At 39.1% G+C, this 26,695-nt stretch overlaps 1 long non-coding RNA gene across 1 annotated transcript; it reads left to right on the top strand.

The window, feature by feature from the left end:
• The first annotated feature begins 1 nt into the window (after window position 1).
• Window positions 2-26,319, top strand: LOC309647502. Its single transcript, XR_014256092.1, has 2 exons — window positions 2-13,181; window positions 13,499-26,319. It is a non-coding gene; the product is annotated as an uncharacterized lncRNA (long non-coding RNA).
• Window positions 26,320-26,695: the final 376 nt, after the last annotated feature.

Below are 26,695 nucleotides of genomic sequence, written 5' to 3'. Positions count from 1 at the left end.
AAATAAAGCATGCGCCACAGAAAACAATAGCTCCAAGCATAGGCTTTGTTAGTAGAAAAAGAAGCATGTGAACTCCAAATTTCTAGTGGCTATGCCAAAGAAACAGTTCAGCCTTGCGTATTCAATTATAATATACACAAAACACAATATCACAAAGTAAATACATGCTAATAAATAAGCTTGTTTGCTATAAGTAATGATTTAATTACTTGAGAAATAGGGGAACTCACATTTAATAAATTTACTTTAACATCAAGGATTTCATTGACCAGAATGTTGACCAGAATGTTATCGCATTCCACAGGTTTAAGCTCCCATCCTAAAACACAAATGGGAAGCCAAGTCTCTTTGCTTCCAAGAATATTGGCCTCTAGGTAGCAGAGGATAAAAAAATAAAAGAAAATAAATCTTTATATTAATAGCACAGTTAATACTGACTTCTGGAGAGAGGACTGAAGGTCTTTCTCCCTTCCTCACACTTGTGCATCTCAAAGTCACTCATGGGCTTTGGTGGAAAGTCACCAGCCCTGTTCCCTGCTGGTAAGGTTCCTGTGTTGGGAAGAGCCATGGACACGTAGCAGTATCTCTCTCTCTCTACATGTTTGTCTTTTCTGCGCTTCCAGATGGTAACTGTGTCTCCAGTATAATGTATTACACTGCATTGAGTCGTAAAGTCTATTGGATTCCCTTTACTGAACTGTGTCTTTCTCGAGGGCCAAGTCTATTTCGCTTTCTCATCCCCAAGATTCCTAGGACAGTGCCTTACATACTGTAATTAACAGGAGAGGGAGGTGCTTGTTAAATTCAACTAAGTTGCTATTAACTGTGTTTTAAGTAGCTGCCAATGTTTTGTGGGAGAATAGTTGGTTCCTCCACCCCTGCCTCCAAAACTCACCGGATGAGATTACTGAACGTCCCACACAGCTTTGAAGGCTCAGGAAGCTGACTTTGTCTTGTGGGCACACCGCCACATTAATCTAGCCCCAGAAACCAATGAGTAAAATCAAAATGTCAATGTATTACTTTGCACTGAAAAATATGCACTCACCCCTCTCAGCTCACATTCTGACTCGGAGCACTTTTTCATCATATTTAGCCTATAACATGATAGAAAGGTACACAACTTGTCTTTACTAGCAAGACTAGCATTAATAGGAAGAGGCAACACATTACTATAATTTAGGTTTAAACTACATGGTTTCCAGTAACCCAGCTAGTCTCTTAGGATTGTTTCCAAGGAGACAGTATCAATTATGGTTTGAGGAAAAAAATATTTCCAAATTAGAAAGAACTTTTATGGGGATTTAGAATTTACTCATTTGGTCTCTTTTTGCATGACTTTCTACCTAAATTAATGACATTTGTCTTTTCTTATTTGTTGCTTAATTGAGATTTTGTTCTATTTGAAGAAAAGCCTTCTAATTTTAGTATAATGGCCTGGAAAGTAGGCATCATTCCTAACATAATAATGACATATAGGTTTTTATTTCAGGTAAATGAAAACTTATAAGAAGAGTTTTAAGCAGTAAGATAAAAGCCTGGGAGAGGGATATATCTTTGTGGAATGCATTTCTATAATTGCATCTGCTCTGCAGCTTGGATCAAGAACTAAAGCTCATAAACATTTTTAAATTTCCACAAATTAATCATATGAAATATAGAGACATATAATTTTATCACTAATTTAGTCATGTACATATTTAAACAATATCCAACCAATGCCCCTCTACCAAACAAGTACGCTCTCAGCAACGATTTTATGATATAGTTATTAGAAGTGCTCCATGCTATCAAAACTCTAGGTCACCTTTGATAAAGAACGTGAAGAGGGGCTTCCCTGGTGGCGCAGTGGTTGAGAATCTGCCTGCCAATGCAGGGAACACGGGTTCGAGCCCTGGTCTGGGAAGATCCCACATGCCGCGGAGCAACTAGGCCCGTGAGCCACAACTACTGAGCCTGCGTGTCTGGATCCTGTGCTCCGCAACAAGAAAAGCCACGATAGTGAGAGGCCCGCGCACCGCGATGAAGAGTGGCCCCCGCTCGCCGCAACTAGAGAAAGCCCTCGCACAGAAACGAAGACCCAACGCAGCCAAAAATAAAAATTAAAATTAATTAAAAAAAAAAAAAAAAAAGAACGTGAAGAGGAGAATTGTTATTCACTGCCCCACCACCTCCTAGTATATCAGTCATTTAAGGATTTAAGGTTAAGGCTTAAAGGTTAAGGCTTAGAAAACAGACAAACCTGTTCTTCACCAGTTTCTAAGACAGAAACCTCATAGAAGTTATCTAAGATAAATGTTATGATCTAAACTGTGTCCCCCCCCCCCAAAATTCATAGGTTGAAACCCTAATCTCCAATGTAACTACATTTAGAGATAGGGCCTTTAGGAAGTAATTAAGGTTAAAGGAGGTCATAAGGGAGAAGCCCTAATCCGATAGGACTGGTGTCCTTGTAAGAAGAGAAAGAGACCCCAGGGATGCTCAAGCCCAGAGAAAAGGCCCCATGAAGACATTGCAGGAAAGTGGCCATTTGCAAGTCAGGAGAAACCTACTCTGCCAGCACTTTTTCTTGGGTTTCCAGCCTCCAGAACTGTGTGAAAATAGATTTCTGTTGTTTAAGCCACTCAGTCTGTACAATTTTTTTATGGGAGCCCTAGAAGACTAATACAATAATGTAGCAGGCGCTTTTTGGAGAGTTTGTTCAATTCGTGCCTCCCCTTTTGCTAAGAACTATCCCTAAACAGAGTGGATCCCTAAACCTACATATGCACTAAAGGATCTTGGCCTCGTGGTTACAGAGGCTCAGATTTGTGGTGGATTCCCAATACAAGTTGGGGCCAATTATATTTTTTCTTCTGTGAAATTGAGCCTGGGAATCAGAAGTGCTCATCTATCTCTAGTGGGGCTTGGACTTGGGTCTACTAAGGTGGGTTTTGTGTTGTCCCTGTACATAGACTATCCTGCGTGATCCACCTGCTATGCAATGGGAACTCCTTTTTTTTTCTTTCAGTGAGTACTTACTAGGTGCTAGATACTGCTAGTTTTGTACATACTAACTCATTTAATTGTTACAACAACCCCTGAGAGATAGGTTTTACAGATGAACAAAATGAGTCACAGGGAAGTTAAATAGGTTGCCTAAGATGAACAGCTGGTAAGTGGTAGAGTGAGTTTTGAGTCAGGCAGCTCGGCTCCAAAGTCCAATTTCTTACCCACCATCTATACTGCCTCCCTCTTTGAAAAGGAAAGGGGAGGGGGGAAGGGAGGAAGGTGAAAAGGGAGAGGAAAAACTTTCTTGAAACAATTTTTTTTTTCCGGAAGTTCCTTTTCATTCACAGATTTAGCAGTAAAGCATCCTAGCTCTTTGCAAACAACACTGAAAATCCACCATCGGCAATGACCTAGACCCACCTGAGTCGTGTGCTGTGGCAGTGCTGGCAGGACGCAGCAAGCGAGTGACATGGCAGCCTCACCTCGTTTCTACCTCACAGCAGCTCTCGGATCCCCCAGATCTCATTCCTGTACAGCCTTTTTTCCTTTGTGCAGTGACCATCAACTCAGACACGACTGGATGAAGGCTAGGAGGGAGGCTGCAATTGGGGTGTGAAGGGAGACAGAAGAAAGGTGTGGCTGGGAATAAAAATGTGAGTCAGCAGAAATCCAGGAAGGAGCATGCCCACACACTTCAGTACTTGGGAATTTGGTAATTGAGATCGTTTCCAGACATATTCCTGGAATGTCCAGAGTCTCACTCAGGTTTATCTGATTAGTCAATTAGTCAAGCTTTGAATGCTGTGTATCTGGAGTGCCTCCCTCCCATTTGAGACCCACAGCTTTTAACTGAGAGTTTGGAAGACTTTATATGTGGAAAACCCAAAATGCCTTAAGACATACTCATTTTTTAACTCATTCTACCTTCGAAGTGTTTTACTAAAAAAGAAAAAAAGTAAATGATATAAAAATCAGATCCAAGTATCTTTCTAAGACTAAATATGTAAAATTTAATTTTGGAGACATGATAAAATGATGGATTTCTTTGTTAACATACTGTTTCATTGTGCTCAGTAATTTTATGCTGAGGCTCTAGACTAATGTTACAAAGGGACACTTACACAATGTTTTTTAATAGCAACAAGTAACAAATCTGTAAACTGAGAAATGTCAGTTTCTCATGAAAAATAATAACTTTCAAGCATCTGCAAATGTCAACATATTGAATTTAGAAAGTGAAAAAAAAAAAAAATTTGCAGGACATACTTGCCTAAACTAAGAGTCCCCATGAGTCAGGAAAAAAAAGGAGGGATCTCTCACCCTCTTCCCTAAAAAGAACTTAGGCTATTTTTTGCCTCACACTGTGAAAGTGCCAAATAAACCAATTTATGGGTTTAATAGTTCATCAAGAGCCTGGATAGATGTCCATCTTTATGGAGTTGGAAGGAGGTAGAAACATATAGAGAGAAAAATGGAAGTGTCTTCATATTATTTGAAGAAAGAAAAGGAATAATAAAGGTAAGCTCAAGACCTGGGAAGTAAATTTAAATTATTTGTCAAAGTAGGACAGCTCTCTGCTGGGCTTTCCAGTTGGAGAAAGTCTGGAGATTTGTTCAGGCTACTGGAAAAGAGTAGGTTTTTGTTGTTAGGGGTGGTTTGTTTGTTTATCCCTAAAGCTTTGGGACATGCAAAATCAAATTATACACTAATGGCTTCTTCTTTTCACATAGCTGCAAAGCTTACTTGAGTTTTTTCAGCCAGCGGAGGGCATCCCATATGCTCCCAAAAAGTAGAGAGTGATTTTGAAAATAACAATGAGAATCTCAGATCATTATTTAGATCTTGTTTGAACTGAATTTGGATTAGTTGACCTCTTAAAGTCTCCCCTAACCTATCTGTGTTTCCTTGTGATATTACATAGCAGCTACTCTATAAAATGTTTTTTAAAAGACTGCCCCACTGTATTTTCAATTTGGAATTTTAATATCTCAAGATAGAGAAAGGATTGCTTGTGTTCACATACATCATATTCATATAAATTTTTTATCACCACAGTCCTATCATCCTTCTGATTCATTTCACATAAATTGAGCTTAACCAATATTAACACCACTAACGATGAAATATGTTTTGTAGCGTCACAGAATTGACTAGAGCCCGATTGGTTTTAATTATGTACATGATTATCATCTAAAAAGAGAGTGGTTGAAGGGAGAGAGAAAAGAAGGCATGTGAAATTATGAAAAACCCAAGGCTATTGTTAATTTCACTGCATTTTAAAGTCTTCTTTCCAGGCCATACCTGAAGTTCTAAACAGCCCCCAATCTGACACCTCCTTTTCTTGAGTTACAGACAATTGCATTCCTTAAGAGCAGGGACTGTCACAATGAAAGAGAAAAGGTTCTCAAGAGGAAGTAGCTGTCAAGGATGGCTAGACTGGAAATTTTACTTATCTTGACAGCGGTTTTGACTGTAATGGATTAACCCCCAGGATTAGTGTTTGCCTACTTTCACCTCCTTCTACCTCCCTCTCTTTTGAGCAAATGTCTGGATCCCTGTGATGTTGTTCTATTGTCTGGAGACATTTTTGTTTGTCACAACTGGGAGGGGGGGTGCTACGGGCATCTAGTGAGTGAAAGTCAGGAATAATACTAAACATCTTACAGTGTATAGGAAAGTCCCTCCCACACACACAAAATTATCTGGCCCAGCACATCAATAGTGCCAAGATTGGGTAGCCCTGTTTTAATTCCACCTTATACATCAGAGCATGCGTGTCAACTGAGAGCAGCATTTATTTTGCCACAATAAATGCTCTTGTCATAATTTCGCTCCTTTAACATAAAATAAAATGGACAATATATCCTTCTGTAAAGGAAATATACTTCTGTGCTTAAATCTTCTTGAGTGATAACAAATAAAATTACGTATAGCTGATTCAGGAAGAGGCCCATGAATGAAAGTTGCTTGCCGCTGTTGGACAGTAGTAATTTGCAGCTAACTAAGTCATCCTTGGCCCAGGTTGCATGTTGTAATTACCTGGAGAGATTTTTAGAAGGACTGGTGCCAAGGCCCCACCCCCAGCAGATGCTGGTTTCATGGGTCTCAGTTTGGGCCTGGGCTGGGGTGGCTTTTGGCGCACAGCCAGAGATGGGAGCCATTGATTCTAGCTGTGGGCACCGCTGCTATGCCAACAAGTTCAGAAATTCATTGGAGGGTCCAGCTCACTGGAAATGAACTAGGTAGATAAAAGTTTCAGGAGTTTACTTGGTGTTCTAATCTTATCCGTTTTCTCTAGATGGCTGGGGGTTAAGGAGTGAACCCCAAGATTTCCCTAAGGTCTATCAGTACCTGCTAAGGTCCATCTGAAGGACGCCCAGAGAGAATCTAAACTCTCCAAATCTAAAAGCAACACAATCTATGAGTGCGAGGTGTGTACACTGCTCTAACTTTCCACGTGTGTTTATCCTTTCTTCGCGTTGCGCTTTTCGTACCGCATGAAGTACAGGCGGAACCAGCTCAGCTCTTGCCTATTAGGCGCTATCTCAAATAATACATTTTCAACAGTGAGAATGGGATGCTATTTAAAACCAAAATATGAGGGACCGCAAATATGTTTCCGAAGGCTAATGTTTCTTCTCTTTCTCTTCCCATAATCCCTTGGAATGGAAAGAATGTTTTTTTCCCCTTTACGCTATTTCCCTTCTTCCAAATGCCAGCCTCTAGGCTAAGCCTTAACAAGTAAACGTGGAGATTGTCTCTACAAATTTGGAGGACCCCATGATGGAGGTCTTCCTGGTGCTGTTGTTGAAATGTTAAGACTAGTGTGTGCCCGTGTGCAGGGAGGGGTGCTGTAGCAGGAAGCAGGTGAAGTAGGGATTTAAACCTTCCCAGCGCTGCTCTCCCTAGAGGCTGCCTTTCAAGCCCATTACTTTGTCATAGGATCAGGCCCCTGTTCTGTCCTATCCTGAAGTGCTAAGCTTGAAACTACACAAAGGAAATTTTACTTGAGGGAAACCATTTAAATGAACTGGTTTAACATTTGCAAAAATATTATTCCTGTAATAAAAACATGTACATATACTGAAGTTGAGTCGGTCAAACTCAAGAACTGTAGGCAAGCATAGTTGTTCAATATTAATTCCGGAAAGCACCAGAGTATTTAATAATCGCTATTTTATTTGAAGGGTGATCTATACCAAGGGCAAAGTGTAACATATGCAAATCTGATATGAAACAGTACTGAGTCAGAAATATTGCTGACTCCTGACAGCCCCAGAGAGCGTAGCTCTTCGTTTAGGACGCCGTGTCAAGTCTGTCCGGTCATCTCAGGATACACTAAGAGTTGAGGAAGCCAAGAATCAAACCAATGAGTACAAAAGTTCTCTCAAGGCCAGCTGACTCTGTTCCCATTATAGCCTCTGCTAGTTTTAAGGCAACTCTCATCAGGAACTTTAAAAGAATGGAATGGTGTGAAGAATTCTATCACAAGTTCTATCCGAGATCTATCCTGAAAAGTCATCAGGAACTTTTATTCCTTCAAGTAACTATGCCAGTCTAGTTACGTAAGATGGAAGGTTTGGTTAGAAGAGGCAGTCAATGCAGAACACAGAATTGCAGAGACCAATGTGACCTGAGAAAGTGCTAGTCCATACCTTTGACTCAGTTCTCATAAATCAGGAAGAGAAAAATGATTGTCTCAGCTTATTCTCAAAATCTAGAGAATAAGGAACATACATCCTCCTCTGAGAACCCAGTCTCTTGACTGACTTTTAGACATGATGCGTCTGGGTCCTTTTAATTTTTTATTTGTCAATATCTGCCTGTGAACTATGAAAAATGAGAGTACTAGCAAATCACTATACTTGCAAGAGAACAATACAATCGATTAATTAAAAAAAAGCAACGTTTTGGAGTCAGACAGATCTAAGTTTAAATAATGATTCTGGCACTTTCTCGCTGTTATCTTTGGCAAATTCTTTCACATCTCTGAACCTCAAGTTTCTCAACAGGAAATAAGAAGAATTGGACACCTACCACCCAGCATTGCTGTGAGAATCACAGGCAGGGCACCTGGCACAAACTCGGCCACAGAGACAGCCTTCAAAAACTAGTGGTTGCTCCTGTGATTCTCGCTGCATTCTTCTCTTGCCCGCAGGTTTTTACTTCTTTTACCTCCCTTCCAAGCCTCCTCAGGTCCTCTGCTCCGATAACAGAAGTGGGGTTTGGCCATGCAGAAATAGGATTGGGTCAAATGACCCAGAAAGAATGAGAACAATAACTGGGGAAACTGGAAAGTGAGTATTCATTCATTAGGAGAAGGAAAATAAGAGGGTTGATGGGAACCTCAGATTATAGTACGAAAACAATATCTTCATGTATTCCTTGACTTTCCCTGCTCACTCTATGATAGAACATTTCATAGTTCTTAAGAAGTTCCAATTTTGAATTTTCAGGAGTAAAAAACAATATTGTATCTTTAGAGAAGTTTACCTTTAGAATTTCTATTAGAATTCTCCCTCTGATTGGATTTTACTTCCTAGTTTTATGTTTCAATATTGTATGATATGCTACTGGAAGCATCTTTGTCTCTTAAAAAGTGAATAACTTTCCTTTGTGATTGTCAAATTTGAGATAACTGACCTTCCACACTTTACTAATTACACATGTTTGGTTTGTTACTTGATAAAATTAGGATAACAATACTTACCCTCCAAAATTGTTGTAAGGTTTACTTAAATATCTAAGTGTATATAAAGCTTGGAACATGCACTTGGAACATATTTAGTATGTGCTAAATAAATGTTCATTCACTTCCATCTTCATACAGTGTTTTTACTAACTGCAAATGACTTGAAGAAAAAAAGGTAGAGATGTATTAATATTTCTTCAAATCCATAGTCCAAATTGTTGGTTTCTTTATCTTGCAGACATCCCTATAACTGAGAACTGCCATTAACTTAAAAGAAAATCTCTAAGAGAGACACGACACTAAAATTTAGTATTTTGCAAGTATAATCTGTCACAGCATTTGAGATTTTCTTTCTCAGTAAGTTCTGACTAACTAAATGTATGGAAGGCTATTAAAGTTTGGATTCTGCAAAGAGAAACAGCTTTCAAAACTATCTTCTAAATTCTCCTTCTAAATTATATCTATTCTGGGGCAAGAAAAAAAATCTAGGTAAGCCTGAATTTTATTCTAAAAGGAAGCTATTTTCTGTCCTTTAACTTAAGTCTCATAGGAATCAATACTAAAGTCAATTTAGAGGAACTCTATTTGGAAACAAGCTGAATCCCATGTTTTGGAAAGAGGCCGTAGTCTCTTCCGCCCCCATGGATGGGGCTACCACAGCGTTTTAACCCTTAGTGAGAATTTTGTTCTGGGAACAGGGAAAGGACATACCTTATACCAGAAGGCATGTTGAATATTTTAAGTGAATTCAGTGCCATATTTCTATGCAAACACTCACAACATAACTTTTATTCCTGATTAAGTAAGAGAGAGGCAAAGGCATTGTTGGTGAGACACAGTGGAGTTACTGTTCAGAACGTATAATGGCTCCGGGGCTGATTAGGAGAAAATGTGTCCAGTTCCTGGACCCAGGAAAGATAATGGTCATCGAAAGTAATTCCAGATGTCCCACATAAACAAAATGCATCTAAATGCAGGTACTGGGGGGTGGGGAAAGGGGGTGAATGTGAAAGTCATGCCTTCACTTTTTAATTCATCTTGACATCTAAAGGTGGTTGGTCAATAAGGGCTCGTGCATTTAGAAAGGGCATTAGCGGGTTAAGTACATTATAAGGCTAGGGGATCAAGACTGATTCTCTTCTAGTTCTGTGGAAAATTCAATTGCCAGAATATTTATTTTAAATGCAAAAGTTAATGCGTTAACCATGAGAATAATAGCATAGAATTTTCTCTTGCATTTTTATTAGAAACAGCTCAAGTACAATTTTTAATAAATAAATGTCTCAAAAATAGAGAAATATTGCTTTTAGCATGAACTTACGCCTATTCCAAAACTGCCCTATGTTAATTAAAGTTGCAAAAATACGTATTTTGCAGCTTTAAAATTATGTATAAGGAGAGACTGAATAACATGATGGGGACATCATTATGCTAACACGTTGGCTGAAAATAGAAAGAAACAAAATTCTACATATGGTTAAGGTCTCAACAATTTATTTTTAAAGACGCTGGAAGAAAACATACAAAGTGTTCATGATGGTTGCCTTCAAATGATGGTATCATGGTTGAATTTTTTCAACTTTATATTTCTATTTCTGTATTTCATATAATCTACATGTTTTATTTTTACAATCCTTGGGGGGAGAAAACAAACGTTCTATGATATCATAATATAGAAATATCATATGCATATTTCTGCTTCATTAGAGGTGACATTCACATCCCAAGGTTCTAGCAGCACTCTATCTTTTTCTTTTGACTTGCTAAATTACTCAAATCATGCCAAGATTTTTTTTTTTTTTTTCTAAAATCTCAATGAGAATTTTACTTTGAAACAAGGAGCTCTAATTTTTTCCCCTCCACCCTAACACAGCGTTTGTGCTTTTTCTGGAATCCAAATTAGATGCCTTCAACAAACTAATTCCAAAGGCGGTAGAACACCAGCCTCCAGAGAGCCTTTGGGTATCACAGTCACTGTTACTTTAAGAGTAGAATTCCGCCTCCCCCTCACACCCACATACTTGTCCTCTCTTTGCACAGCAAGTGCCAAGCAGTGACATCTACTATAGTTTCTAGGACACGATGGTCTCTGCTATACAGGGGGAAAAAGGGAGAGAAAGAAGGCGGGTGGTGAGAGAGAGGGAGCACAGACCCAGCTATGTTCCCAGAAGATGAGTCACTTCCTCGCAATAATCCTGAGATGCTGTTTACGGCTGTGCCGCTGATAGGCTGCCCGGCTCGGTTTCTCAGCAGAGCCGCGGGGGCAGGCACCCCCCTGGCTGTCCATTAATCACCAGGGGCTGTACCCAGTACACACAGAGTGGGAGTTCTGCCTACGAGTGGCCTCTAGCTGTCTCCAGCTCAATGAAATGACCCTGTGTGAAAACTTGTTTTATGAGAGATTGGTTGATTTGTAACTAAACTACTTCCTCCGTTATTTGATAAGCTCAAATATTTGCTACTGATAGTCTGAGAGTGTCACATTTATTATCCTATTTCAGTGGTTGCTTAACTCCTTTGGAACTGACTCTATTAACCCATTGAGGGACAGCAGGGGTTTTTTATTGGACCAGCTTCTATTTGCTTCCACCAAAGCCAATGCCATTTTTCAGGCAGTCGGTGTGCGTCCAATGCGACACGGGGATCAAAGAGAGGCCTTTCTTTTCCAAAACAGAACACAGACAACTGTAGAAACAGGGGGTTCTGCAGAATTCTCAGGGGCAGGGGCTTCCGAGGCGACCGTGAAAAGGAAGGAAAGGTATTCTAACTCCCTAACGGAAGTCTAAGACATCCCGTGCAGTGTAGCCTTTCTGAAGTCAAAAGTTTACGTATGTCGTGATAACCTTCTGTCGTTTCTTAGACCCCCCCCCAAGTATCATGTGTGCAGGGCGTGCTGTCTGAAATCCCACAGCATTCTGCATTTTGAAACTTGGCCTTTTGGAGTCTGAGCTCATTTGCATTTGGCAAAACTTGATTTCCTGCTTCTACAGAAGGGAGACGGTGGTGAAAGCCTTCACAGTCCTCCTTCAAAGGGCTCAAAGGGCTTTCGGAACATATTAAACTATGTTTCCAAGAGTTAAATGAGCCAGAATGAGGCAGATTTCATTTGAAACGAAAAAGAAATACAGGCTTTGTTACATGCAATACACTTGAAAAACCTAAATTGAAATTTCTCTCCCCACGTTGGGGCTGTTTTTCAGTTTTCTCACTCTCTGATCTGCTACACAGAGCCCTCAGTGAAGGTAGAAGAGGCTAAGGAAATAACCACTTATGTGTGGCAAAATGTTCCAGCCTTGCAGAGATTTTCCCAAAATCATTAGACCCACCAAAACGCTTTCCATTGGCCGGGCCCACACCTTCCTCATCAGATTTTCCACACTTCTCGACTCCAAGTACTGTCCATCTGTATTTCCTCAGAGAGCCAGTCATTTGTAGCCAAAAATCTGAGTTTGCTCTCATAAACCAGAGATCTCCTTGACTGTCAACCAGAAAAGAAAAAGAAAGAAGAAAAGAGTTCACCTCTTAACTCATTTCCAGAAGGTCAGATTGTGAGCATGCTTACATACCCACCCCTCAAGAAAGGAGCTGAATCGAGGGCAGCTACGCTTTGAGGGTGAAGCAAGGTGAACACGAAGAGAGCCAAGCAGATCTGCTCCACCGTGGTGGTGAATGGTGAGGGGGGCAAAGGTTAATTGATGGATCCCACCTCTGGTCACTCTTTGGCCCAGTTCTCAGCAGGTGGCCTCCTGGTGTCACTGCCCCAACTGCCTATCAGTGGAACAAAGACTGGCCCTGAGTGATGGTCTGAATTGTCGTCTGCAGTGGATTTGTATTCAGAAACAGTCAACTACTGTCTTGAATAGATTTTTATATTTTAGTGCTCTCATCTTTTCCTTCATCCTGTTTTTGTTTGTTATTTTATGGTGGTAAAAATCACATGAGAGCTACCCTCTTAACAAATTTTTAAGTATACAGTACAGTACTATTAACTATAAGCACCATGCTGTACAGCAGATCTCTCGTGATGACTGAAACTTTGTATCCCTTGAACAGCAGGCAACTCCCTCTTCCCCTCCGCCAGCCCCTGCCAACCATCCTTCTACTTTCTGCTTCAATGAAGCTGACAGTTCTTGGTACCTCATATAAGTAGAATCATGCAGTATTTGTCCTTCTGTGACTGGTTTATTTCACTTAGCATAATGTCCTGCAGTTCTTCCATGTTGTGGCATATGACAGAATTTCCTTCTTTTTATGGCTGAATAATATTTTATATATATGCATATATATCAGTTGTATCTATTATAGCTCACATTTTATTTATCCATTCATCTGTCTATGATATTTAGATGGTTTTGCCTATTTTGAATAATGCTGCAATGGACATGGGAGTGCAAATATCATAAATCTGATAAGGGGTTAATATCCAAAATATACAGGGAACTCCTACAACTCAATAGCAAAAAAACACAACTAACCTGATTTTAAAAAATGGGCAAAGGTCTTGGGGCTTCCCTGGTGGCGCAGTGGTTGAGAATCTGCCTGCCAATGCAGGAGACACGGGTTCGAGCCCTGGTCTGGGAAGATCCCACATGCCGCAGAGCAACTAGGCCCGTGAGCCACAATTACTGAGCCTGCGCGTCTGGACCCTGTGCTCCTCAACAAGAGAGGCCACGGTAGTGAGAGGCCCGCGCACCGCGATGAAGAGTGGCCCCCACTTGCCGCAATTAGAGAAAGCCCTCGCACAGAAACGAAGACCCAACACAGCCATAAATAAATAAAATTCTTTATATAAAAAAAAAAAAAAAATGGGCAAAGGTCTTAAATAGACACTTCTCCAAAGAAGACTTACAAATGGCCAACAGTATAGGAAAGGATGCTCAACATCCCTAATCATGAGGAAAATGCAATTCAAAGTCACGATGAAATACCACCTCATACCTATTAGGATGGTCATTATAAAACAACAACAACAAATGATAATAAAAAGTGTTGGTGAGGATGTAGGGAAATTGGAACACTATCACACTGTTAGTAGGACTGTAAAATGGTGCAGCGACTGTAGAGAACAGTTTAAAAAATTAAAAAATTGAATTACTATATGATTCAGTAATCCCATTTCTGGGTATTTATCCAAAAGGATTGAATTCAGGCCCTCAAAGAGATATCTGCACTCCCAGTTCATTGCAACATTTTGGGGTTTTGTTGGTTTGTTTATTTAGAAATTCTATCCATGCAGACTTTACATTGTATCAAGTGAAGTGAAGTGATGATGGGCTGGAGAAGGCATGGAACCGGGTTCAGACACAGGCTTTAGTTGTAACTCCAGCCTTTACTGGCAATGTGACCTCCGGTAGGTCACTTAAACTCTGGGGTCTTGATTTCCTTTTCTCCAAAAGGAGTATGAGCGCATCTACCTTAAGGGTTGTTCTGAGAATTAAATGGGGTGACTTGGGTAAAAGTTTTAGCAACTGCAGAGCACTAGGCAAACGTCTGTTGTAACCTGAATAAACAAAACAAAATTCTGCTTATCTTTTCCCCCTCCACAAAGTAGAAAAAAAAAAATCTGCTTTAGAATGTGTGTTTTCTAGCTTTCATCAATTCGGGATCATTAACTGGGTGATAATTCACTTGTCATGTGTCTTTTTGCCATGTAGATACACAAAGTATTTTATTCTTTAAAAAAAAAGAAAGAAAAGCAGTGTATAAGAAGGCATTTATCTGTGTGTACGTGCATAATATACTAATATATTATCTTAGATGAAACTGTCAAAAACTGTGTGCCATCCTTATGGAATAAATTGATTTTCAAGGTAGTTTTTAAAATATATTTCTATGTTAATTAAAAACATAACTGATAATTGCTATTACTTATCCTCAGGCAGTGAGTCACAGGTTCCAGGATAGAAGACTAATCAAGGTTGAAATAGCTGTGAGATAAACAAAAAGTTCTCCTCCTAGTCAGGCACTCTGGCACTGATGGTCCATTGCCCACCCGTGCCGAAGGGGAGGAGAGGGTGATCTACTCTCCCAAGATGGCGCCCTTTTTTTCACACCATACCTTTGGCAGTTCTTTTGTGTTACCCATTCCACCATGTTGTTTCTGTAGCTCAACATACCACATCAGTTCAGTGGCACAACAATGCTTACTAGAATGTCAAGACCCATTGGATCGCCACACACACGCACAGCTGAAGTTAATTTCCTGCACAAGGTCATATTACTCTGCTAGCTTGGTAGCTCCTTCCAAGGCCTTCCAGTTGCCTTTTAGTTCACAGTGCCTGATGCATATGAGCTACTCACATTGAAAAGGTTGTTTTTGTTGTTATTCTTATACCTAAACCTATATTCCATGTCCTTGAGGTGAACTTGACACATCTCTTAGCACATCTTGATTCTGATGCCCCTCAGCTCTGTGTCCTTTCTGGTCCATGATTCTGTAGAGTCTCAGGACAATAGCTAAGATTTGGCATTAAACTGGATCTGGATTTAAATACTGACTTTTCAATCTATAGCTCTGTGACCTCGAGGAACTTACTTAATCGCACTGAACTTCAGGTTTCTCATAGGTAAAATAGGAATAATAATACCAATTGTTTTTGTGAAATTTTATGTAATGAGGTTTGTAGACCACTTAGGCCAATGCAGGGCACATGTAAGATTTTATTATTTTTCTTTCTTTCTGAAGCATACATTCTTTTTTATTATTTAAAAAACCATATTATGAGGAATGACAGAAAATTCCCATGAATTTTAAGGTAAAATGTGAGATTTGAAAGATGGATGTTTTATACATACTCTAAACTTCTCTGGGCTATGCTTTCAAGTTGTCACATATTCATTTTTATTTTCCTCTGCTATTTCAGAGGAAAATTTTAAGAATCATTATGCATTAGCTGTGATTTTACCAATTATAAGTGATAGAAACATCAGCTGGATCAGGGATAAGTGAAAAATGGGATTTAATAGTTCCCATTGCTAAAGTGTACAGGGGTGGAATTCAGGCATAGCTGAATCCAGGATTCTAATGCTACCATATGATAAGATTTTATTAAGCTCCTATTATCCTTACTTGAAGATTTTTTTCATTCCTTATTTGTCTAGTCAGGATTAATTTATTTTTTCTCCCTCTTTCTGACTCTTTTTTTCCTTCTGCATCTGTATTTTTGCTAAGAAAATCCTGTAAGATCTTAGCAACTTTGACTCACAAGTGTCATCTTTTCTAAGTTTGGTTTAAATCTCAACTTTCCCCTAAATGGTCCTGCTTGTTCCATTTTTATCATGCTAGCACTAACTTAAAAACCCATGAGAATGCTGAAGAAAACTTTAATCTGAAAGTGTAGTCACTGCAGTGTTAAGTGGCAGGTGTAAGTCACAATCTTCAATCAAGAAATTAAGGAGCCAAGATGCCTGCTTTTTTCTCCTTTCTTCTTGATCCTTATGCCTAGGTGGTGAATAAAGGATAGATTTAGTGGAGAAAAAAACAAAAGTTAAAAATTTTTAACAATGACCACTATCTTAAAACATTATCCCACCTGATCTAAAATATTTCATCTGAACGCATTTGCATTCACTTATATTTTACTTACATTTTATCAACATTACCTGCTTATTTCCTTGACTATAGAATGAGTTCCCCAAGGGGACAGAAGTATCTTCTTTATTTTCACATTTATTTCTAAAACTTAGCACAGTAGCTGGCATAGAGTGGGAGGTTAAAATAAGTGAATATATTTTATTTTACCCCCAAATCATAAATAATCTCTTTAATCAAATGTAATCACACATTTTCAAAAGTTATTTTCTAAAATGATACTTTTAATTGTGTAAAATAGATAAATTAAAATATGGAATGTATGAATATAGATATGTTTTCTGTAAAGAAAACAGTAGTAAATTTTTCAGCTTTGCAGCCATACAGTCTGTTGCAACTAATCATTGTAGTGGGAAAGCAGCCCCAGACAATGCATAAGTGGACGGGTATTGCTGTATTCCAGCAGAACTTTATCTACAAAAACAAGTTGCAGGCTGGCTTTGGCCCAAGGGCCATGGTTTGCTGACCCCTGTTCTAAAACGAAGCAGAAGGTATGTGAAGTAAACTTACATTCTCTAGGGTGACCTACCATTAACGTTGCCAGAGACTGAAAGTTTCCCAGAACAAGGGACTGTCAGTTTGAAAAGCAGGACAATCCTGGGAAAACTGGGATGAGTTGGTCACCCTACTTTTACAAGATCTCCTTCATTCATTCATCCAGCTGTTCATTTAACATTCAGTACCTACTAACATTGAATCAACACTCAAAGTTTCAAATTAAAATGAAACACTTACAATGCTCTGCATTATCTGATGATCATATAACATGTAATTTTAAAACTAATTGTAAAAGGCACTATTTTTACTTTTAACTTTTAAAATTTGGACAACTTTAACATGAACAGGCTTCAGTAAATGTCAACATAAAATAATAGGATATTACTCAAAATTTAAAAAAAAATGTAGCAGTATAAACTTTTCAACTTACATCATATAGCAGTTCTTCACTTAATTAGTTTCACTAACACATGTTTTATTCAGGCAATAAATGATGTCTTCCTGTCATAAAAATCCCAAATTAGACTTCTTTATAGGCAAAAAATTTGAAGAGGTTGCCAAACATGCTTAGGAAAATCCCAGTGACTTCATGATTCATCATTTGTATTGAAAATTAGAAGGTGAGAAAATTGAGAGGAAAAAAAATATCTCACAAATAAGGATTAAAAACAAATGATTCATTTCTTAAACTTTTTTCAGAGGAGCAAATTATAGCCAAATCATAGGCCTGACAAACCATAATTAAGTCATAAGAGGAATTATGGGGAATTGAGAGGTGAAGAAGGCCATGTTTCAACTTAAATATCAATTTCATTTAACACTATTAAAATTGCTCTTTCCTGCTACAAATTCTTTCAGTTTCTGAAGTAAATATTTAATGAAAAGGGAAATGGAATATTAGAAACTACATATATAAATCAAATGGGATTAAACATGGGAAGAAACTTACATAAGTTTTAAATAATGTTCATATGCAAACATGGATAATATTTTTGCCTGGAAATTAGAAAGGAGGCTTCAAACCTAAGAGTCAAGAGAACAGTAAATGCACACATTTCTTTCTCCTCCTTTACAACTTGAGTGCTGCAAGAAAACTTCTGAGACTATCTTTGCTCTGAACAGTGTTTTACTTTGGATAGTTTTAAAATCTGGAGTAGAAAATGACACTGATTTTTAATCCAAGCATTCATATAGTAAAGCTATAACTTTAAAAATCTCACTTTACTAGAATATCTTGAGAATGGATTGAACGACTTTAAAATAAATGTTTCCTTAGCTGATTATTAATAGGGAGCATATTTTATTTTATTACTTTCCATTTTGTTACATGTTTTATTAAAATGACATGGGAGAACCATACTTTTCCTTCAATAAATCAGTCATAACCACAAAAGAACCTTTAAGCTGAATAGCATTTTTATTTTATATCACTGCACATGATGAATAGATACTGTTTATGAATCTAGACCCTTTAGGTGTGCATTAAATGAGGGCAAGAGGGTTTGGTTTTTTACTTTAGAATTTTAATTGCATTCATTTGTAATCCAGTAAAGGAAGTAAACAGCATGCTAGTAACATTCATCAATGAGAATAGGGTAAAAAGTGATTTCAATAGAGTCTGGCTACGTGAGCCTAATCAAATGAGGCCAGCAGTGTTCATACTCTCTCCCATTCTCTCACTAATAACAGATCATTCATGAAAAGCTTGATAATCATTTTATTAGCCATTCCTGTCAGAGGTCTAGTAACTTTAATTTCAGGGTCTTTGACTGTGGAAGAAATGGAAGTATAAAAATATAAAGGGGGCACTAGTGGTCTGAATGTGGCCCATGCAGTTAGCATAGCCCCCTTTTCCTGCTGGAGGACATCCAAAAGCAACAAGGAGAATGGGAAACAAAAATACAAACTTCATTTTCTGCAAAAGTAAGAGACAGCTCAAATCTCCAGAGCCCAAAATAGGTGTAAGGGCTGCCAAAAGCAGTGGAGACCGAGCACGACAGAGCAGGGGCCGTGCGGGAGAAAACTGAGAGAAAATGCCACAGAGTGAATTCCCTGGCAGCAGGCAAGGGGTCAGCTTCTGCAGATATCAGAAAGAAGCAAAATGACAGCCCTCAGATGCGGTGGGTGCAGACTAGTCATTAAAACTAGACTGCTGTTTGCAACACAGAATTGGGGTGCACTGGCTGGCAGAAGATGCAATGTCAGACCTGCATTGATTTTGAGACACAGAAAAGGGAGGTCTAAATAAGGAATCACTCATAAAACTGCCATATGTATAGGGAAGCAGTTTGTCTTGTGACAACCAGGTTCAAGATAGTCTTTGCACTGTCTCGCACATGCCTATATCCATGGACTGGTGAGAAGCGGTAGCTACGTGAACCAATGTGCAAAATGCCACAGCCTGGAACTGGGTCCTTCTCCACATCTGAAACTCCTGCAATAGTTGGTCCAGGAAAATGCACCTTTTTCAATAATGATTACAAAAGCAAAAACAAAAATGAGATACTACAAGAAGAAAGAAAAAGAAAGAAAGAAAGAAGAAAGAAAGAAAGAAAGAAAGAAAGAAAGAAAGAGAAAGAAAGAAAGAAAGAAAGAAAGAAAGAAAGAAAGAAAGAAAGAAAGAAAGAAAGAAAGAAAGAAAGAAAGAAAGAAAGAAAGGAAGAAAGAAAGAAGAAAGAAAGAAAAAAAATAACCAAGAATACTCATCTGGGAGGCAGCATAGCATAGTCATTAATACAATGGAGTCTGGAAACAGACTGCGTATTTATCAATACAAATCTCTGGAGTAAGTTAATTCATATCTTAGTGCCTCATTTTCCTCAGTTTGTAAAACGGAGTTTAAGTTAATACATACTGCATGGGGTTATTATGATGATTAAATGAACTAACATTTATAAAATGCTTAGAAGAGTAATGATGACAGAATAAGTTGAATATAGATGTTAATTTTTTTAAAATGATACTATGAAATATATGTAAATTTACCTTGATTTTAAAACATAATTTAATGGTGTAATTGCCACTCTGAAGCAAGACCACAAAGCAGAAATATAAAAATTAAGGGAAATAATGTTGAGATATGAGGCAGAAATAAAAAATGAGCTGGTATTGCTCAGGAAAAGGACAGGGAAAAAATCTCAAAAATAAAGGCAACATTAGACAGATTACCAGGGAAAATAGTGCCAAAAATACAGTAGACATACAAAGAGTAGAAATGATTAAAGTGACAAAATAAGATTAAAATGAGCAAAAACATTAAAAAGAAATGCAGGGCTTCCCTGGTGGCTCAGTGGTTGAGAGTCCGCCTGCCAATGCAGGGGACACGGGTTCGAGCCCTGGTCTGGGAAGATCCCACATGCCGTGGAGCAACTAGGCCTGTGAACCACAACTACTGGGCCTGCACGTCTGGAGCCTGTGCCCCACAACAAGAGAGGCCTGCACACCGTGATGAAGAGTGGCCCCCGCTCACCGCAACTGGAGAAAGCCCTCGCACAGAAACGAAGACCCAACACAGCCAAAAATTAATTAATTAATTAATTAAAAAAAAAAAAAGAAAATCAAGGTTCCTTTAAAAAAAAGAAAAAAAAACAAAGAAATGCAGTGTAGACACTGGAGTCCTTTAATTAAAGCATAAAACTAAAACAATACAACAGAATAAACATCAAAATTTAATTTCTGAAATAAGAAGTAATTTGAATCTAACATAAGAAAACATGCACTATATGCCAGGGAAAATTTACTTAGTGTTGTCAACAGTGAGACATATTCTCATATATTAATAAACTTTTAATATAAAGCCTTCCCTGGATAACAGACAAACAAACAAGATTACTTACAAAGGGGAAAAAATATAAGGCTGAGCACAGACTTCTCCACAATACCTAATTCAGTATCATAAGAGTAGGCCTAACAAAAAATCTTTAAGGAAAAAAAGTTCAGGGCTTCCCTGGTGGCACAGTGGTTGAGAATCTGCCTGCCAATGCAGGGGACACGGGTTCGAGCCCTGGTGTGGGAAGATCCCACATGCCGCGGAGCAACTGGGCCCGTGAGCCACAACTACTGAGCCTGCGCGTCTGGAGCCTGTGCTCCGCAACAAGAGAGGCCACGATAGTGAGAGGCCCCCGCACCGCGATGAAGAGTGGCCCCTGCTCGCCGCAACTGGAGAAAGCCCTCGCACAGGAACGAAGACCCAACACAGCCAAAAATAAATTAATTAATTAATTAATTTTAAAAAAATATCAGTTAGAAGACTAGTCAAAATTTTAGCTTGCCAGGGGTCATTCCTGGCCTCACTGGGCTTTGGAAGGGGCAAAGTTTTCCAGTCTGAAAGAAATTAAAGTGTCCTCTGCCAATCATCCTGGAAAGACTGAATTCCTGAGGGGGAGGGGAACCCCTAAGAGTATGTGTTATTCTGGTGTGAGAGCAAAAACTTCCTCTCCTTTCCCATCGCTCTCAGTGACCGGGCTTCTTGGCTGCAGAGCCAGGTTCCTCAGGCAGTAAGCTGACCCTTCCACACAGTGGGAGATGGAGAAGGACACCAGAAGTACCTCTCTGGGGGCCGAGGACTGCAGATTCTAACAGCAACTGAAGCTAATAGCAGTTTTAGGGTCGCTTTCCGTTTCTCATGCTTTTCATGGTCTTGTTAATATTATAGGAGTGCCTCAGCTCTGCTACAGTGAATTCTGGAAGGACCCACTGCCCATGCTTGGGGAGTATGGTCCAGGCGAAAAGAGCAGGGGCGTGAGGGACACTCAGTCTCAAGACAGTGAGATGTTACCTTCCAAAGAAGAGCAGTGGTCCTTCCATGTGGAGAGGACCAGAGCTGCCATTTGAAGCCAGACAATAGGACTCCAAAGGCCTTAGTCTTCATCTCCATTCTCTACTGCTTCTAAAATTGGCAACGGTTGGATTTCCTACAGTCAAATGGAAAGTCAGCCATACTAAGGAAATCTGATCAGTCAAGGGAAGTGTGACATTATAGGCACGTGTTAGGGGCCAATAGAAGAAAATGTGTCTCAGAGGAATGAAGTAACTGGCCCAACATTGGGAGAATCTGAGGCTGGTCTGTTGGACTTCAGTGCCCAGGCTCTTAATGACTGTGAAACATAATACCATCTCTGCCTCACTCACAGGCTTGTTGTAAGGATCAGACATGAGCGATTTTTCAAAAGCACTTGAATAGCTATAAAATGGGATGAAGATATATACGTTTATATTATATAGCTTTGGCATACTTGGCTTCGCTGTAGAGAAAGACAAGATACCTTAATCAAAATAGGTACAAGCCAGTCAGAAGGCAATTAAGTTTCTCCTCTTCCTGTCTTCTCGAGGATAGAAACAAATTTCAGTCCAAAACCACTCCTTGAAAGTCAGCAAATACATTCAAAGTCCATGCTTTTGCTGGTCCCTGCCTGAACTGCTCTATGCCCCAAGCCTCCTGGTTTCTCAAAATCATATTCACCTTATGAAACCTACTTCAAATATCACTTCCCCTGGGAATCTTTTCTCAGCTAACCAACCCCCCCCACCCCACACACACACCAGATACTTAATGGCCGTGCCAGCAGTTGATCACGTTCATACCTCTAACTTCATGTAACGCGATGTGCCTTCTCCCCACTCCACCGGCCTGTGCTGTCCTTTCAGCACAGACACAAGCCTTTTATTCTTCACTGAACAGCAAGGCTAGAGCAATGCTTAAAAACCTATTAGGCATTTAATAATGATTGAACATTATTGGTAGAACAATGACTTTTCCTAAACGATTGGAGCCTATGTCGTTCCCTGAAGGTTATTCAGATGGAAGAAACCATACACTGATCCTCTAAATTTTAAGATATAATAGCTAGTATTATACTGAGACTGAGATGGCTAAGCATGTGTTGAGTTTCTATTTCATTTAGGTTTCTAATTTCATTTTCGTTCATGTCAACTATTATAAACCATAGAATGACAGATGTTTGCTTTTGTTGGGAGGGAGGGTTGAGTAAATTGTTGACAAATCAGAGGCTAGTATATGAGATAAGAGAAGGCAGGTAGAAGTAGAAGAATATTCCAGGCAGGATATCAGTACTATGAGCTGGAAGAGGGCGAAAGCCAGGTAAGGGTGCCCTGAGCAGGTCAGTGTTCCGGAAGTGATGTGCCGTGGTACCGGGCAGAAGGCCTGGCTGTGCAGTCAGTGATAAGGGCTCTTCTGTCTTGTCTTGCATTGTGCTACCACTGATAAAGGGTAGGCTGATGTTAAATACAGATCTAATCCAATCACCGCTGAAGACAGATTTACCAGAAGACAGATTAGAGTTTACAGGATATTTAAGAGACCAGTAATATGGTTTCTTAAGAAAAATACCATGAAATAGTTTAAAAGAAAAACTGAATATGCAGAATAATTCCAGGAATCGTGGAAGCTGAATGAAAGATGCCAAAAACTGAAATACATCATTTATCAGACTCCATTCTTTGATCTTTAAACCCCAAATTCTACATTCACTGAGATATTCCAGGAACATTTTAACCACAAATTCAAAATGTTTTGTCAATATTTTCTCATGATGTTTCATAAAGGACCTTTTCGGGAAGGAGCAAGATTTGTCGTCATGCTCATTTTACAGTTGTGGAAATAGCGAGTGCACAGTCACAAGGAGCTGGCCTGGGTCTCCGGGATCCACCAGTTTGGGTTGTATTTAGTTTAATTGTAACTGACCAGTCTGAGAAGTTTCTGTCTTCTTTCCAGGCACTATGCTGACTTTTCATAGGATGAGGATGAGGTCTAACGAATATACAGACTTGCAGATAGAGTGTGGAGAACTTGTGATTAAAATAATTCTCTGAACTCTCTGTTACTTGTAACAGAAAAGACAGATGATAAGACAAAAAAAAAATTCTAACCATTCTTGACGACCATGCCAAAGCCCTGTCACATCCCTCAATCATTTATGGTCCTTCTTCCTTTTTTCTCCATAGCATTTCATTTTAATGAGTTTGTGGTAACTTACTTAAACCTTTACATTTCTTTATATTATACTCATTGTAATTCTTGCCTAAATAGAGTACATGCTCGCTGATGAATTTACTTATCTCTGTGCACCATGTGTTGCTTAATAGAATTGTTTTTACATAGAAACTCCAAATATATTTTAATTATATCCTGGAATAAGCATTAAAGGATTTGATCCATCAACCATAAAACAGTTCCCAGTTATGTTAATTCATAACAATTATTTCCTTAAAGAGTTGAAAAATGAAAATATTCCATAACTAATTCTCTTTATTAATTTATTTATTCATTCAGCAGATTTGATTTGCCATTTATAGTGTACCAGCAGTGGAGATACAGTAGAGTACAAGGAATAAAATGTCCCTGCACTCCTAGCACATAAAGGGAAGGGAAAATAAACAAGTAAGTAAATAAGATAAATTCATATAATGATAAATGCTGTGAAGATAAAAATATAACAGGATAATATCATTGAAAGTGATCAGGTGAGTGGCTACTTTAGATGAAATGATGAGGAAAGGCTTCCATAATGAAGTGACATTTGAGCTGAGATCTGAATGTGAAGAGAGCCTTGCAAACATGAGTGAGAGAGTGCTGTATGCATAAGGATTAGCAACTGCAAAGGTCCTGAGGCAGAAAATGTTCGAAGTACAGAAAGAAAGTCAATGAGGCTTGAGGTCATTGTGCTCAGAGAAGTGTAATGTAAAATGATGTTGAAGACAGAAGTAGAACTGAAATCATGTAAAGCTTTATAGGCCATGATTAAATTAGGTTTTCTAGTTGTAACAGAAACCATATGCTTTCTGCAAGACTTGAGTGCTATGCTCTATAGCATCTGGGTGGGTCCTGGTGACCAGTTCTCACAAGTGGCATGTGGACAGACATGTTCTGTGTCACTTCCAGGCCAAAGTAGTAAAAAAGCGTGCCTTCTCCACCCTCTGTCTTCCCTCTCATGCTGGAAATAAAGGACTCTGAAGCCCTAAGCATGTCAGATCTACAAGATGAAATTAGCCCAAAAGAAAGCTTCTCATCCACCAGGAACACAGGTGCTAGACACTTACATGAGCAAAAAATAAACCTCTGGTTTTAAACCATCAAAATCATTGGATTTATTTGCTATAACAAATCACATAACCCAACTAATACAGATATGACGTGACTTACATTTCTAAACAACGACTCTGGTACCATGGGCGTGATAAACATAGGGCTCAAGTATAGAAGCTGGGCGGCCAGCAAGGAGGTTGTTGCAGGTGTCTTGATAAGCAATTATGCTCACTGGTTTCCGGAGTAGACATGAAGATGGAGAGAAGTGGGCCAATTCAAGATGTACCTTTTGAAATTAGACCCGTCAGAAGCTACTGAAGGGAGAGAAGGAAAGTAAGGAGTGCTGGGTCAGCAGTATAATGTTTTACTTTTGCTTTATTTCTCAAAAGAGGGCTACAATTTTCATTTTTTTTTACTGGTGTGACAGGGAACAGTTATGCCCTGAAAAGGTCTTATAAAACAGGGGTCCCCAACCCCTGGGCCGTGGACTGGTAAAGGTCCGTGGCCTATTAGGAACCGGGCCGTAGAGCAGGAGGTGAGTGGCGGGTGAGCAGGCAAAGCTTCATCTGTATCTACAGCCGCTCCCCATCGCTCGCATTACCTCCTGAGCTCCGCCTCCTGTCAGATCAGCGGCAGCATTAGATTCTCATAGGAGCGTGAACTCTACTGTGAACTGCGCATGTGAGGGATGTAGGTTGCTCGCTCCTTAGGAGAATCTACTGCCTGATGATTGGAGGTGGAGCTGAGTCGGCGATGCTAGCGCTGGGAAGTGGCTGCAAATACAGATTATCATTAGCAGAGAGGTTTGACTGCACAGAGACCATAATAAATCAATTGCTTGCAGACGCATATCAAAACACTCTCAGTAAGCGGCAAGTGAAAACAAGCTCAGGGCTCCCACTGGTTATGCATTATGGTGAGTTGTATAATTATTTCATTATATATTACAATGTAGTAATAATAGAAATAAAGTGCACAATAAATGTAATGCGCTTGAGTCATCCCAAAGCCATCACCCCCCCAACCCGGTCCGTGGAAAAATTGTCTTCCACAAAACCAGTCCCTGGTGCCAAAAAGGTTGGGGGTTGCTGTTATAAAACACTTCCTTATTTGTTTGATTCATATTTACTAATCTTGGATGATTTATTGATAATGAAATTGAAATTAATTTGAAAATTGTTAACATAGTGTAATCTTTTCAATAATGGCTTGTGCCTTGCCCTGAAGAAAGTACAATAGAAATTAGTCTCCTTTGGTTTGGAGAATATATGTCTATTTGTGTATCCTAAATTTATATTTATTTTCTTCAGTAACCCCATTATATAGCTGTCTCATTTTGAGCCAATTATTAATGCAATTTCCCAAATCTTTTTTTTCCATTGAACTACTTAGGAATAGTTCATCTGGAAGTAAGAGAAATCCAACTACAAGTTTATTTGTTTGTGTTACTTTTCCTTAAATGATTAGAAATCCCAAGGTAGTCAATCCAGGATTGCTTAAAAAGCAAAGCCTTGTCTAATTCAAATTTATGAACCAGTGTTTTAGTTAAGTGTGCACCCATTTATTAGATTGATAACTTGAAAGTCCTAGGTAGGAAATGCAAAATCTAATAGTATTTTAGCCATTGTGAGAGGAGGGATATGAATTTTCAATAGGGAATCAGAAACAAAAACAGCATCATAAATGGTTCTGGGGCAAGAAAAAAATTATCAAAAAGAAAGGGGGGGAAATGACATATGCTAGTCTAGTCTATTTCTTTTTATCAGGAAAATAACATTTCCTGGAAGCTCCTCCCAGAAGTATTCCTGTCATATCTCATGGCCCAAAATGGATCTTATGGTCACTTATAATTGCAGGGAAGTCTGAGGAGGTAATGAAT

The sequence above is a fragment of the Balaenoptera physalus genome, assembly GCF_965194825.1.
Source record: "Balaenoptera physalus genome assembly, chromosome: 18".
Taxonomy (NCBI): Eukaryota; Metazoa; Chordata; class Mammalia; order Artiodactyla; family Balaenopteridae; genus Balaenoptera; species Balaenoptera physalus.
Note: the sequence above shows the minus strand (reverse complement) of the source record. Positions and strands in the feature narration are given on the sequence as shown.